The sequence below is a fragment of the Passer domesticus genome, chromosome 3 (assembly GCF_036417665.1).
Source record: "Passer domesticus isolate bPasDom1 chromosome 3, bPasDom1.hap1, whole genome shotgun sequence".
Taxonomy (NCBI): Eukaryota; Metazoa; Chordata; class Aves; order Passeriformes; family Passeridae; genus Passer; species Passer domesticus.
Genome location: NC_087476.1, coordinates 93,233,402 through 93,249,919, shown reverse-complemented (window position 1 = coordinate 93,249,919; position 16,518 = coordinate 93,233,402). Strand labels below are relative to the sequence as shown.

The 16,518-nt window shown below is 38.9% G+C and overlaps 1 long non-coding RNA gene across 1 annotated transcript; it reads left to right on the top strand.

Annotated features, from left to right (window-relative positions):
- The first annotated feature begins 12,803 nt into the window (after window positions 1–12,803).
- Window positions 12,804–16,097, top strand: LOC135298196 (uncharacterized). Its single transcript, XR_010360198.1, has 4 exons — window positions 12,804–13,208; window positions 13,353–13,439; window positions 13,549–13,662; window positions 15,260–16,097. It is a non-coding gene; the product is annotated as an uncharacterized LOC135298196 (long non-coding RNA).
- The last annotated feature ends 421 nt before the right edge of the window (window positions 16,098–16,518 follow it).

The window sequence follows — 16,518 nt, the reverse complement described above, 5'->3', positions numbered from 1 at the left end:
TTGCAGATAATAGCTAATTGAGACTCGAGGAACTTTATTTGTTTAACCTTGGATCTCTGGATGAGAAGCCGGTTACTTTGAACTTTTCAGCCTTCTGCTCTTAAATGCATTGAGAGAAGCACCTCGAATTTGGTGCTTTTACTGCAATTTTAAAGACACAAATAGATTCCTTCATTCTTACAAGGAACATCAAAAGGCCAGAGAGCCTGGATTGTGTCAATCATACACTGGTCATTCACCAATAATCAAGCTACACATGCCTGTACCTCTATCAGGATCTCTTCTCCTTCCAATGCTCTGCTCCACTGCTGGAGAAATACAGTCAGGAGGAAACCCAATAGGGCCCAGCTGTCATGTGCTGTAAGTAAGGACAGCTTGACTTCCTGACATACTTTGGTATGAGTGCAGTGTTTGTCACATGAATGGGTCTATGCTTGTTTATATGCAATGCCATTACTGTTCAGCCATTGAGTTTGGATTTTCTGTTTGCTGTTCACATTGAAGATAAAATAACAGATCCTAACTGTTGCAGACTGATTAATTTGTTTTATAACTGATTAAACAAATAAAGTAATAAACATCAAAGTGCTTGGGTGCAAAGTCCAAAAAATATAAAGTAAGAACAAACATGGGAATGCTTGATAGCTATTCCCAGTCCCCAGGTACAAGTGTATTTGTGTGTTATGACCCTCCCCTTTTTTGGGTTGTGCAGTCTGTGTGTCATCATTGCTTAACTCTGCTCTCTGTGTTGTGCAATTTGTTTGGGCTTGCATCTCACTAGTCAATGTATTGGTTTTCATTAGTGCTCTGGTTTCATAAACTGAATTATCTCTTTGGATGGGAAATACAGTAAAGGAACAGATGTGTTGCTTTGGAAGGACAGTGTTCTTGTTTGTGTGCGTAGGTATTACTTAACAGAGGTTGTATATACTAGACTGCATGCTTTTTGACGTTAGCTAAAATACTGGATTGCATGGAATAAAATTTTAAAAGCTCATTTCCAACTCAAGCAATGAAGTTAAAACCTACTTCCTTAGTCTTTCCCTTCTGATGTTTCCTCTCAACCCTGTTATTATTACTTTTATGCACCAAGGATGAGCTGTCTTGCCTTTAGATCTAGTGACAGGAAAACTCTGCCCTGGAAAGTTTATATTAACACACAAGAGCTCATATTGTTGCTAGACAAGAAAATTATGTAGAAAATACTTATTAGATTGAATGCAATCTGAAGTCCTGTAGGAAATGTGTGAGAAATACAGAATTTAGTCCAAATGTCCCAAATTCTAGTCAGTATATCAGTGAAAGAGCTCCTGTGCTGTTGATTCCTTCTCTCTTGGTCATCCACATCTCAGATATCTGCTTTGCGGTGATAGTCCAAATAAACACAATATGTGGACAATATATGGAATATCTCGTGGGGAAATATAAACCCCTTGTTGGTTTTTTATCTATTGTTGGGGCTGTTTTTTGTTTGGTTGTTTGTTTTTTTTTTTTTCTCTTCAGCCAGCAGTCTGTGTTGTGGCAGAGGGGGCAGAAGCTGCTGGGTGCCGTGGCTCAGGATTGCAGCTGAGCTGATCTGCTGCTTTACCTTTAAGAGAAGGAGCCCTCCCTCCAGCCCTCCCTTCTCCTGCTGCTCTGGTGGATGTAGGACCAAGCTACACTCACTCTGTCCCCCTGTACAGCGCAAGATGTATGGATCCTGGGTAGTTTTGGTGGGTTGCTGAACCAGTGTTTAGTAAGGGGTCTACAAGTGCCAAGGCCAGTTCAAGAAATACCTGCAGAATGTCTCTTCTGTTAACCTCACCAGTTTTCTGATTTTCTACCTAAATTTCTGTCTGCAAATAATAAGGACCTCTTTGAGAGAAATTATTGCATGGTGATAATTGTGGCACAACTGTTCTGTAATTTTGCTTTTATTCACTAGAAACAGATCAATGTTTTTCTTTTCTCTGAAAGTTACCTTTATGTTATGGGATTCTCTAATGACAAGCTTTTCAAAGGAGAGAAACAATATTCTTAAACACATGGAAGCCATCACTGTTTCCCCTGTTGCTCCTTTGACTTGATGCTGTATTACAAGGAGTAATTGTGGGAAGTGAGTGCTCCTCTTCCTAAACATAAACTAGGCTGAACTGCACTCTTCGTGTATGCTATTGTTAGCCAGAGCATTAGAAAATTGCTGTGTACCAAGTCAGTCATGGAGAAGAAAAAGCAGGATAATTAGCATTTTTTTTTCACAGCTTAATGCTATGCTCACCTTTTCATCTGCCCTACATAGGATTGTTTGCAGTGGGAAATGTCAAATAGTCTTGATGAGAGGGATGATTTCATTCCCTTTAATGAAATTATATGGGGAAATAAAACAAACAGATTCCTCTTTTTTTTTTTTCTCTCAGCAATGCCATTCTCTTTCAGACAAGTGTTAGCCTATGAAGGGAGCAGATGTATGTTTGTTCAGCAAGCATGGTGAGAGCTTTTTCAAATTTATATAGTCTCTTTCGCTAAGATCATTATTAAATAATTTGTCCTTTTTCTCTGTGTAGCCAAAAGAGAAGTCAGTCAAATTCTGTCAAACATAGAACCAGATTAGCAACAAGAATAGCAATAAGAATAGCAATTTCTATATTCCTTAGCACATTCCTACTTCAGATTGAGATTGTTAGGTGAAAAAAATCAAAGTTTGTATTTCTGGATTTATTTATTTGCAGCAAAAAAGTAGTATAAAATGAGCTGTGACCATGACACAGCTTCACACTCCTAAGGAGGATCTTGCTATAAATTTGTACTTCTAAAGCCTAGAGAGTTGGAATGAAACTCTTTCTGCTGCTAAAATGTTTTCTATCTATATGTCCTGGTGATATTATTATTCACAGTCTCCTTTCAAGGGATTTTCACTGAGGTGAGAAAAGAATGTTGGTTTACAGCAAGTGTGAAATATCATATGGAAATTTCTAGTATGGAGGAACAAATTTAGCTCTGTGTTTGGAATTGGGTTCTAGCTTTTGTTTCTGTTGTTTAAAAGATACTGCAATTTTCTGAGCAACATATCTAGATGCCAACTGTTTTGAAGACCATTATTTTCAAAACATTTGTGACATAATAGTATATTTCCAAGTCTTGAATATGGCTGATTTTTATTTATTTTGTTCCTGTTTTTTATAAATAAGTAGATTTATAATGCATCCTTATAAGATGGAGGCATATATCATTTAATAACATGATTCAGAGAATAGTTTCATCCCTTTGGTTAGGATAAGAAAATTTTATTTTTTTAAATCGCAAACACAGTGAATTATGATAAGCATGCTTAAAGGATTTTTAAGCTAATAAGGCATAATAAAGTGTTGTCTTTCCACAAAGAGATGAATAAAATGATTGTATTTACTGTGGCTGAGCAATGCATTTAAGAATATCTAATACTGCTATTTGAAAATGCTCTTTTAATAACCTTTTTGTGCAGATAACTGTAGGCCATGTGAATGTCACAGTCAAAAGTAAGGAGTCTTTTTCTGCATTGAGTTGACCAGTTTTCGAGCTGAATTTGAAACTGCAAGTCTTCTCCAATAGAAATGGAAAGACAAGGATTCTTTTGCCAGAAAAAGTGGAAACTGTAGGCCTTGAAATGTGAAATGAGACCTAATAGTTTGTGCTGCAATGAATTTTACTGACCTACACCATCAGTTGAAAAAGCTGGCTGGATTTTTGGGATAAACATCATAAAAATATGTTTGCATATTTTGTGTTGCAGAAAAGTCATTATTCTGGGCTGAACATGGCTTAAAAAGTTGAAACCTGTTACAATTTCCTGTCAAAAGTAAATCTTGGCAGGATTCAGTCTAGGGAAATCAAGGCCTTCTTCAAACTGAAACATTTAAATTTGGTAAAATTTGTTGAAGCAGAGTCTATGTAAAGCCTCATACATGGGCTCATACATATTAGCCAGAAACACTGTATAATTGACTATAATTGTGCTTGAGGGTCTGCTTTTCAAGGAATTATTTGAAATAGTCTCATAGCAAAACAATGCTATCTTCCTTATCACTTGTGCTCTGGGACATCATTGGTCTTTGTATTTTAGGGACTGAAATGAATATTCAGCAGTTCTCTAGGGGCATAAAAGTCTGACCCAGCTGAAGTCAGTGGTTTCATGTTGAGGTTGTGTATATTGGTTTTGTGTCATAAGGTGTTACATTCCTTCCCAGGTTTGGTTAAGTTGTGCTGAGCTGGAAGAGCATTTTTTGGCATAGGTGAATGATTTTGAAGATGTTTGTCCCATCTGGACTTCCTGGCCCAACTGTAAGAACCTGGTAGGGCAGAGAGAGGGCTGAGGAATGCCACCAGCTGCCTGCCATAAGCTTGCTGTAGGCAAACCCTGTGCTTCCTTTGGGGCTTAAGTACTGCCACTTTCACAGCTATGGAACACATGGGATGACTAGTGAAATCTTCCTGACACTGGAAGAGAAGAGTTCACCATACTGTGCATGAGAGATTTGCATGAGAGCATGGCTTATGCATAGGGCCTGTTGTTTTAAAAAGGGGTGTAATGACTTCCCCATTGTCTGCCTGAGTACTCCTTTTTAATGTTAAACATCCATGGAACTGGAGTGGAAGCAGCCTCAGTTGGCCACATTTCTGAGGAAAGTGCATCACAATAGCACATTAGTCATCCTCGCTTGATAAAAACAAGAAAGATGAATGAAAAGCTGTAGCACAATGTAGAGTTGCAAGAGCAGCTTATATTGAAAGAGCTGGGGTTTTTCCTTGTTGTTTTTAAAGTGTGTGTGAAGACACCAATGCTCTTTGAAAGCGGCTCTGTTTTAGGCTTGAAAAACTACAGGCTCCTGTACCTGTGGCTGATTCAGGCCTTCTTTTACCCTTTGGAAGAAGAGAAACAAAATTCTGGCTTCTGCCCTGGCATGAGGCCATCTGATGTGTCCCTGGAAACAGCCAAGTAAGCAAGGTTTGCCTGCTCTGCGTAAACATTCAAGAGCACACAGCATTTTCTGGGAGAGCTGGGCTTTTGTCCCGAGCCACTGCATTCCTTCTCCACAACTGTGCAGTTAGCTGCTGCCTTCCAGCAGTTGGGTTGCTCGTGAACAGTTCTTGGGGCACATGAGTACTCTTTAAGTAAATTATAGTGACCAATGGCACTAAACTGAATATGCACTGGTAATCTTTCTCAGTTTCAGTGTGTAATAAAGAGCAGTTTTCTAGGATTCAATAAATGGTGCAGTGGCAGATGTGAGGATCTGTTGAGCTGTATGTAGATATCAGAGGAAAAAAAAAAGGCAGATTTGATGATTTATTGAATGACTTCTGCTTGTAAAAGAGAAACATAGAAATGGTCTCTCAGTTGCTGGCAGAAAATAATAGATAGAACCGTGGATGCAAAAAACATTATTTGATCTGCGGGTATGTTAGCGGGTCAATCAGGATGAGAAAGATTTCTGTTTCTCATTGTAAAATAATATATCAGTCAGATGTTAGTCATCACTGCAGGAAAGTGGCAAAAGCACAGCAGTAAAGAGACCCCAATATACCTACCAGATGATGCTCAGACTGCTGATGGCACCGAGCTCACATCTGTAAGTTCAAAGACTTAACACTTGGTCCTTCATTCCCACGTTTGTTCATCCAGCTGCTTTGGTTCTGTGGGCAAAATTTCATCGTGGGAGTCACTTGAAACTGGCTCATGAGTTCACTGGCATATGAGGAGTACTTTAAAAATATGAAGCATTTTTACATGCAATGTGATTTATAAGTTTGCTTTTTTTCTGTATGACTGATTTCATTGTAATTTCAAGCTGTGATGTTACACAACAGAGAGAATCACCCTCTGCTGTTATAGTCCCTTTTATTCTTTGCCTCTTATTTGGTTTGCCATTGAAATATTGGAACAAATGCCTCAAGAAATGGTGCAACAGTCTCTCTGAGGCTTTGGAGGCCTGGACAAAGCAGTGGAAGGAACATGCAATGTGCAAGTTATGCACTAGGGAATCATGAAGACATTCAGTTATTGTTTTTTGTGTTCTGAGTAAAATGACTTTAGTAATTTAATTAAAATGCAGAACCCAGGCTGGTTTGCAAGGTGTTCAGCACTCTCTGCTCCTTGTGAAGACAGTTAGTCTGAAGAGTCACAGATTATTTTTTTCCTCTCCCCTTCTATGCCAATGTACCACTGTCACATTTGATCCAATCCTGACATTCAGGTTAAACATTTGGAGTTCAAGTCCCTAACTTTGCTTAAAAAACTAACTCCAAGGCAGAAAATAAGACTATGAGGATAAGCTCCTACTTCAAATGAGTGGAAATATTGTTTAAAATGTGTTTAAATGTATTTGTGTCAGGAATTCCATACTAGATTTGGAGCTTTTTAAATCTTCCTTTTATTAATGTTGGGTTATTCCTGGACATAGTATATGTTTGTGTTAAACTAAAATATAAAGCAGTCTTGGCACATCATGATTTTTAGGAGGTCACTACTCATATTTTCTTTAAAAAGTTACAAGTGATATGTCCTAAAATATAAATTTCCAAATATGGATTAGACCTTACAATATAAAACAATGTTGCTCATGCCCAAGCAAATAATAAGGTCACTTGTCTGGTATTGGGTCTTAAAGAATGAATAACTAAAGATTTGTTAAAAGAGGGAGAGGAAGAGCCTTGAATACAACTTCAGAAGGGCAAAGCTTTATACTTTGTGTATGCTCTCTGTTCATGTGGCTTTGGACAGAATGACAGTGCAAGAGCAGATTTTGAGAATGTCCAGGGGGAAACACCAAAATTCCATTCACTAAAGTCTGAGAAGACGTGAAGCTTAGCTGCAGGTCTATGCCAGAGGTGAATGCAGTTGCCTCTGGAATGAAGCTGACAACAAAGAGTGATTAGGCAGTGTGTGTGACTGATTATTTATGCATCTCACCCTAAAAGTCTGCAACGACCAAGACTGGCCTCACCAAGAGCCTGGGCTAAAGCACCCACCTATGAGAATTGCCATCAATGTAATTTCTATTTTGGAGGAGTGGAAGGTGATACTAAGTCTGAACTTAACTGTAAGGTAATTGAATAGGTTCCATAGATGTGCATATCCTGCATTGCTCCCAGTGTCACTGGTCAAATCCTGTTGCTGCTTTTTATGCCTCTGTCACTGAAAGTGAAAAAGGAGAAAGTGGAGGAGGAAAGGAAAAAAAAAAGGTTTGTCTTCACTTTTCTCATTCTTTTTGTGTGGTCTTATCTTTCAATCCTGATGCCCAAGGAGTTGCAGAATGACAATATTTCTCAAAACTGTCTTGGTTTTGGAGAAAACGGCTACAACAATTATTTCTTCTGCTAAAAGTTAGTAAACTGCAGTTAATTGAGGGTGCAGGCAAGACTACAGAAATACTTAATGGAATGCATCTGAGTTTCCACATCCTGTGCTGAAATGAGAAACCAAAAAAAAAAAAAGTAGATGTAAAGCTATAGTGATTTGAATGCTGGAAATTAATTTCAGAAGATGACTGGTGTTTTTGGTGAGAAAATACTTTCTTTGGGTTTTTTTATTGTTAATCTGAGTCAAAATATAAATTCACAAAGAGAGCTTAAATGCAATAAAATGTGGAATCAAGATATGGTAGTCAGCAATGAAAGTGAAAATAACTTTCAAATTAATTCTGTTAAAAAACCTGAGGCTGTTGGATGAATCTTCTCCTGTTTGAAAATATAGGGTCTTATATGTCTTTGCAAAATGCACAGAATGTGGTTTCTAGAATTTCAGTACTTTGACAAAGCTTTAAAAAGAGCTTAAAATGAGGGAGTCCTTGCTCTAAACGTCAGCAGCTTGGCAAGGCTTTGGACAGTTGGCATTAACATCAATGCCAGTATTCAGCTGACACCCTTGTTCAATGTATCTTTCTTACTGCAACTGGCAAGGGACAAGGGCTATTGTGACTGCAACTTTGAAAGCAATATTTAATTAAGTAAATTGATGTGTTCATTGGGAAACTGCAAATCATTTTTTTGTGGCCTCCCCCCCCCCCCCCCCCCGCCTTTATTAAAGGCCCTTGAAGGGGTGCTCTTTGCATTCAATAAAGTTTTATCTTTACAGTGGGTACTTAGTGGTATGCATGCTTCAGCTTGCTGCTCAGTGGGCATCAAGGGCAGAGTTTTTCCTTTAAATATCTTCAGTCTCTACCTACACTTTCAGGAAGAAATAAATTTGATGGTGTTTGACTTGTGCTGAACATGCAAAGCATCCTTTTTATTAAAGGATGTTCAGTTCTGCTAAAGGAGCAAATAAGGAAAAAAAATAGGATTTCAGTGAGTTGCTTCCCCCTGCTCCCAAGAATAATTTTACATATGCTATGCCCATGGAAGTAAAAAGGAGACATTTGCTAATGTTTTGGAGGGGAAAGCAGCTTGTGCAGGCTGATGGAATCATTATCCTCTGCTTAGGCCTCCCAGAGAGGAGGGAGAAACCAATATGTGAACACTAAAGGGTTAAGCACAACATTGAGAGCAATTTGTCTATTGTTTCTCTACTAATATCTTTCACCAACTCACCACTCATCACCTTTTCCAAGTAGTCTCCATATAGCAACAAATGGCGCCACAGACAAACCAGATGCAATCTCATGTTTTCTTTTCATAAGCATTTGTAAATCTGTTAAAAGGAAAAGCAAGGGAAATGGGAGAAAAATGTTTATTTTGTAGAAGCTGTACCAAGGAGCATTGAGAACAGGGAACTCTTTTTGCTGTAACCCCCTGTGCTACCTGAAGGACCTCTACAGTTCTCATGTAATTTTGTTTTGTTAAAGGAGTTGTTCTGTATCATTGAAATGAACCTAGGTTCTCTTCACAGTACTCTTGAGGATCTTGAGCTTGTATTCTGAATATTTACAGCATGTTGACAGAACCCTAGGTGCAAAAATGGACTCTTATGTTCTACCTTCAGTTTGCTGCTAATTTTCATCTCTCTGTTCAATGTCATAACACAGTTTTCCTCAATGACAAATCTGCATATAATTGCTATATGTATGCTTTTCTGTCTGCAGCACAATGGCATGAATGCACAGTATGTTGGTTTTTTTTTTTCTAGCAATGTTGCTCAAAGTCCTTACATTTAAATCTTTCCTTGACTAGGTAAGTTCATTACTTTTCCTTAAAAAGATATATATTGCTTTTGTCTTTTTTTGACTCTAAGTTTCAGTTGGAGCTGACTTTAAAAGATGGAAAGCATTTATCTTTCTTTACATAGAAATTAACCACATGCTTTGTTTCAAAATATATTATTTCAGTTAAAAAATAAAAAAAAAAGCAAACCCAAAAAACCAAACCAACAACCAAATACCAAGTAAAAAACCCCCATCCCAACCCCCAAACTTAACAAAAAGTCTGTGAGAGTAGATAGTTTGTATCTCTTTTCTTGCTGTTGAATGTACGATAAACATAAAATGCCGACTGTCCTTATTATAATAGAAGATTTCTAGGTTTTTACAAGCGTGAAGCATTGTTTTAAGAGTTACTTATTTTCCCTCGATGAGTTTTATAACAGGAAATTTTCACTGAGATGCAGAGAGCAGGCTTTCATATTATGGCTGAGTGCTTGTCAGCAGTCCAGGCAGAACTTCTGGAGACTGGTCAAAGGAAAAGATCATCCTCCACCATTCAACCTTCCCAGCTGTAGCAAAGGTTAGCCAAAATGCATTTAAAACAGCTGTTCCTTTGTAGCAGCAATTACTGTAGTTGTTACAAGGAAGTTAGATGGTCACAAATGGGAGGGAGATCAGTTTAACAATTGTAAATTCTTGATGCCACTCATTTCTGAGTACAGGAGCCTTGAATGAATGGAATTAAGTTCTGTTTCTCTAGAAAATACAATTGATGGAATGTTTTACCACCAAGATGCAGAAGATCTTGTTAATAAAAAGAAAATCAACATAAATTCCTTCCTGTCAATTGCACAACAATCATCTTCCAAGTTTTTCCCATCTGATTTGATGATTTGCATATAGGTGCTGTGCCTAAAGGCTTGTTGGCCAATTTAAATGTTAATGGAAAGATCTGGGAAGTTTATTGCCTATATATAAGATTTTTTGAGAACTTCTGTCACCTCTTTGGCCAGTAGTGAGCTTTGCCATATGATGTTAGTGGACCAAAACTTTGCTAGCCAGTCCTGCTAGACGCTGGAAATTTGCAAAAAGTCAGCATGAATTTCTGGCTGAAGTTTGTTTGAGGTATCTGCGGCCCTTGGTCGAACAGGAGAAAAAAAAAAGCTTATGCTCAGACAGAATTCCCTGACTTCTGAAGAGCAGCTTGTCTCCTTATCTATGGCAAACTGTGCTGTAAACACTTCTTTAGCTCCTTGCAGAGCTGGTTTCCACAAGCCCGGCGTTCGGCGGGGCGGCTCCATTGCCGCGGCGCTGAGGGCAGCCGCGTCCCTGCGGCCCTGCCGGGCTCTATCGCGGCCCAGCCGGTGTTTACAGGGTGCCACGGCTAACGCTGCCCAGATGCTCTATCTGTGGGAAGCCCAGGAGCCAGGGCCGATGTTTTCCAAGCCCTTATCCTTATCCTTTTTCTTATCCTTGCCTGTTTGTGCCAGTGGGTCACGCCGCGGCCCCCGCAGGAGATAGCGCTGCCCAAGATGTTGAAGTTTGTGTTGTTTAGGCCACTTAGAGCTTTTCAGCAAACTTCTGAGAGCAAAGTGATGGGGTTTCTCTGGCAGCTTGTGGACCTAAGAATGCTTTTAACATAAGACTTTAGTAGGAATTCTGCCTCTAATTACAAGATCATTTTATGTAGGTGCTAATAAAGCGTATGGACTTCGCAGGAGCTGCATGACTTCAGGCTGTGTTTTGCTCTGATCATTACTGTTTATGTTTAGGTGTAGATCTTTTCCAATTTTTCCACTTTCCACATGTGTTGGTGATTACTGAAGTCAGTCATATAATCTTTTATACAATCAGCTTTCTTAGCATAGCTTGCTTTTCATGGAACACACAAAATAAGATTTTTTTGTTTGTTTTTGTGGCAGATTTTAGGTTGTGCATATCGCATGCATATGTCAAGTAATCCTAGGAACTAAAACTATTTTCACCCATGCTGAGGGGATATTTGAAGCAAAATATACAATCTAACTACATAGTGTCATTACAGAATAATACAATAATATATTACTGAAAAGAGTAAATATTTTTCATAAAGTAAACACTTCAGAAACTGTCACATTCCTTCATGTGCATATCTGGAATGTAAGAAAATACAAATAATTTGTAGCAACTTTTTTGTTTTCCACTAACTGTATACAAGGCACAGAAATCTCTGGCCTATACAACTTTTTGAAATGATGTGTCTGTTATTATGGGTCTAAAAAAGTATTTAAATTTCATAATGTGTCTTTTAAAACTTTTTTTAAAAATGGGTTATTTGGTGTTGTGTATTTCTATTTAAGATTTTTTGTATGTGGTTTCTTTGATTCCCGAGGAACTAATATCTTTTTCCTGGATATTTTTACTTTCTAATACAAGAAGCTTTTGCATACAACACACAAATGACCCTGTTACCTAAAGTTCTACTATGATTTTTAAGTGTGTGAATAAAGGTTTTTTTTCCTTTAAGGGCTGGAGGTAGGGTTCTTTTAACTGCTTCATATCCACATTCCAAAACCTATTTAAAAACCTGAGTCTAAAGTCCAGATGACAATGAACTCTATTTTCAGCTAAAACTCCCTCCTCCCCCACTTCGCCACACACTGTTTCTGCTGCTGGTCCACTTGTGATAAAGAGCAAAACTGTTGTTTGGCTGACATGCAGAAGGAGTTGTTTATCAAAAGGAGGCTATTCTAGGAGGATATGCTCTTTAAACAGAACAATGGGGATTTTGAAGATAACCAAATCAGTACTACATAGGTGTTAGATCTGTTTTAAATTGTTTCTGTGTTGGAAAGTAGGAGGGGGCCCTGGTATTTGGCTTTGAATCCCTGGCTTGCAAGTGTGAAATGGCTAAATCCAAATTAGCTGCCAACTGTGCTTTGTACAGCAGTTCATGCTTGTCTGTAGGGCCTGGGTACAGCGCCTGAGGAGCACAGGCTGGGAGTGCAGGGAAAGAGGCCCCAGAAAATCCAATTTCATTTTGTAATCCAGGTGTACCTTGCACTTCACCCAGGCTGGTCTGTTTTGGGGTATTTTTTATCTACTCTTGGTTGAAGCTGCAGTACCTAAAAGCAAACCTACAGACAGACTCATCTTTGGCTAGTTAGGTCAGGTTATAGGCATCCCTATCCTGTTGATACAAATTAATTGGTTTCTGGGCATGAGAGAGTTATCAATAGCTGATAAGTGGGAAGAGAAACAAAGGAACTTCATGGGAAACTTAGTTTGGTACAAAAGCTCAGCAGACACACGTGAAGCGTTTTTTGTTTGCTCACGCCTTCTGCAGAGAAAGAATCTCATCAAGAATAAAGGTGACCTTCAAAGGCAAGGGAGAGGAACATTACATGTTCTGTCAAGCTCGTGGATGACTGTTTCTATTCTTTCTGAGTTATGACAATCCCTAATTTTCTCTAATGAAAGCTTTTCTTCAAGTATTTTCTCATATATTTTTGTTATTTTGGAATGTCACCAGGTGCAACTGAAAGATCCTCCTCTCTCCCTTACTTGTAGTGGTACTTTTGTGGTACATTTAAAAATCTCTTCCCAAAATTAAAAAAGTGAAGATTCCAAGTAAATAATGCAGTATGAACTCTGTTCCCTGCCCCCCTGCAATACCTCTATACGTGAAAAGAAAAGGAGCAGAAAACTTTCTTCCCTAGTGCTGACCATGTGCAAGTGATTTATTTAAGGTCACGCAGTGAATTGTTTGCAAGAGAGGGATGATTGTCTCTGCTGGCCATCTGATTAAAGCTCAGCCTAAATATGTTTGGAAATTTGCAGGTGGTTCAGAAGAACAACTGGGAGTGCTGACTCTTCCTGAAATATCTGTTTTGATTGATTACAGAAGGGGAGAGGTCTTTTTTTATTCACCTGGTAGGCATCTCCTGCCCTCAAAATTCAGAATTAAACTCCTTTTTTCAGCTGTAAGGTTTCCTGCCTTCTTCCTTCAATACAAATGCAAGCTTAAATTCTTTTAAGTGTGAAAAGGGCACCTCGGTGACCTCTGCCTAACATCACTGACACTGTTTGGCATTCTCACCTGAAGCCTGGATTTATTTTCTTAAAGATTCCCACTAGGTAAACCCCATGGTAAAACTAACCCTTGACAGCTCTTGCTGTTTTAACTGTCACCTTTTAGTGTGTGATGATGTGGAGATGAGGAGGGGCAGTTTGTTGATGCCACAGCCAGCCTTGCTGTTTGTTTTCTATTCTGTCCTGAAGTGATGCGTTTTCAGAAGCTTTATCACACAGCCAAGAAGTGACCCCGTGGTTATTCAGACAGTGTAGGGATGTGCTTGGTGCAGCAAGGTGAGTGGTGTAGCCGTATTATTGCAGTAGGTTTTGACAGAGACAGCGCTGTCAAGAGTGGCAAATAATGAACCCTTTCCTGAGCTTGCTCAGAGTGATTGCATTGCAGGGGGACACAAGGACGTCTGGGCCAACAGTGACAACCCTGTAGTTTCCTGTGTTGTTCAGTCCTCTTGGGACTACATGCTGTGCTCTGCTGTTAAGTTTGCAGACTGCTTCATAGGTATGTTGTCTGTAACTTAAACTTATTAAAGTAAAATGATCCTCTTAAACTGGAATAGATTCCTAAAGAGGGTTGGGGTTTAAATTAAGAGTATCCCGCTACAGACTTAGAAGCCAATTGTTTACTTTTACGTTTGAAACGATTGCCCTTGAATTTTTAATTTTTTAAATCTTATCTAAGCCAATAAATTGTACTTCTATTTGGCAGCATGTTTTTTTGGCTTTGTTCTAATAACTCTTGACCTGCCCATGTGGATTTAACTGACTAGAAATAAGTGTTGCTCCAGGTTATCACAATAGCTCATATACATTGACAAAAGTGTTGGAAACTAGGTTTTATGACAACATAAAGTGTAGAACTTTCCAACTTAGGAGGAAATACATTCCTATGCTTGAAACACGAAAAAAATTAGTGGAGGAAGCTAAACTTGCAGTTTAAAACTAACTATAACTTAAACAAAACTATAACTTGCAGTGCTGCTGCAGTCCAGTGACCAATTCTCTGTTTTGTGTGTACTCACATCTGAAATTTTCTCAGTGTTGAGCTCCAAGCATCAATTGCTGTTGCTTGAACTCTGGTCTTGCTTTAATGATGGGTTCTTTGCTCTCACCTTGGTGCTGGAGTCTTTGGAGACTATCACAATGTAAATAAATACAATCTGTTTGTTTCTAGGCTGTTAAAAAAAGAGTAAGTTGTATGTGTCGAAGAAGGGAAAAACTCTTAAGGATTCATTTGCATGCCTTTGAGATGCAGGAGGTACAGGAAGCAATGCGTTTAGGGGAGGGCTAGCAAAGTCATTCCATAGGGGTATAACAATAGGGAAATGTGTTGAGTGGTTAGATGCTGTTAGATTAGATTAGTGCAGATTTATTTGGCAAGTGGTGCTTGTTTTGCTATTAATCATATAGAGGTGCTTAAAGCTTGCAGAAAAGGTCTTATTCCACAAATCATTATGGAGAATGGTTAGTTTAATGTGTGGGTAGTGTTTTTTTCTTTTGTTTTAATCATTAATAGGAATTTTTTTTTTTTTTAAATCGGAAATTAAAAAAACTTCTAGTCTAATTCCTTAGACTAGAACTAGAAAATGGAAATGGCAGTAAAGTAGTACTGTAGTTCAGGTATACTGAATTTCTCTGCTGCCATGATTGTCCCTAGGCTGGATTTTTCTTCATCTGTTACATTTGTGATCTTTTCTTCCTGCCTTTGCCCATGTTATTATAATCTTAAATGTGGTGAAATATGCTGACTCGTACCAAATTTTATGTTTCAGCAAAGGAGAGCAAATAGAAAGAGCATATGAATTCACAGTTGGCTAGAGATAATTTTGTGTAGTTACTAGCTTACATCACAGATTTCTCTGTCAGATGTTTGAAAGTAAAATAGGGAGCATAGCATGGGCTGAAAGAGAGAGAAAGGTTGGAGTTTCAGAGGGACAGCCTCTTCACACCATTGCCAGATCACCTCTCTCTTTACTTTGCATTTGTAGTTGTAAACTAGGACACAGGTCTGATGGCTGCTAACAACCCTCCTCAATATTTGTGGTTTCCCTTCAAAGGTTTTATTTGCTGTAAACATTTTCTCTTTTTGAAATTTGCAGTGAGGGGGAAAGCTGGTGTAAGACGTGGCCATGGAGCATCACGGAGCTGGACCAAGCAGTCTGTGGCAAGGCTCCCCACCTCTGCAGTGCTGCTCCTGCTGCTCCCAGGGCTCCCCGGAGAGCCTGGCTCACAGCAGCCACCCTGACTCTAGGAGGCAATGCTTGTGGGCACCGAGAGCCTCTCCCAGAGGCACTTCCCTGGGCTAGGCAAAGGCTGCTCTGAACCCTTGGCCCTCTTCCCCTGCTTCCTTCGGGTACCACACTATTACTCCTCTTTTCTCCTGGTTTAGCTGCTTTTTTCTCTCTAAAGACTATGCAAATGCACAATTCCCTGTTGTTTACAATCTCTCTTAATCCTGCTGTGAGGGAGAGCTTCTTCCAATGCTTTTCTTCCTTGTAATGCAACTAGAGCCACCATTAACCTTACCTGAAAGCTGATGGCTGGTCACTGGAGCTTCTCCTGACCTCCAGCCCTCTCCTGTCCTATACTCTGTCAGGTACCATTCTTTAACATGCACCTTCAGTGGAGAAACAGAAAACAGATTTCTACTCAAAATGGGTGGCAAAGGACTTGTATGATCTGTGGCAAATACGTGTGTTTGCCACTATATTGTTTTATTAGCATAGCCTTTTCTTGAGTCCTAAATGCTCACCTATTTGCCCATATTGGGTGACTGTTCTACTTTCTCTCTATTAATTTCCAAGGCAAATTTGAGCTATCTACTAAGTGCTGCAATAACTGTGTGTGGACTAGTACTTTCTGTACTTTCTGACTTTAGTTAAAGTGTAGGATGGATTTGTATCTTTCAACATTTCCTTTGACCCACTTTTCTGAATTAATTTCCACTGTCCCTGAAAAATACTGTCCTGCCTCCCTTCTGGTTTTGCTATTTCCTTTTGTTTGCTGAAATATTTAATAAAAACTTGCAGCAAATAAAAACTGTGTAAGTGGAGGAAATTTCATTGGCTGGACAATACAAAAGATCAGATTTGGTGACCTTGGTTTTCAGATGTATTTTCCTTAATTCTTAACGGAAAGAAATTGTCAAGATTTATCTTTCTTTCCTTGATTGAACGATTTGCTTTAGGCTAGCTGAAGAAAAATACGTTTCTTGTTCAGTTTTTACTTTCTTGATGCTTGTGATGATGTCATTCACAGAGTGTTCCATAGTAGAATTGTTGCCTTGTAATAAACTAGTGGACTCCCTCTCTCTGAACTGATTTTTTGAGGGCAGAAATGGTACATTCTAAATTATTTT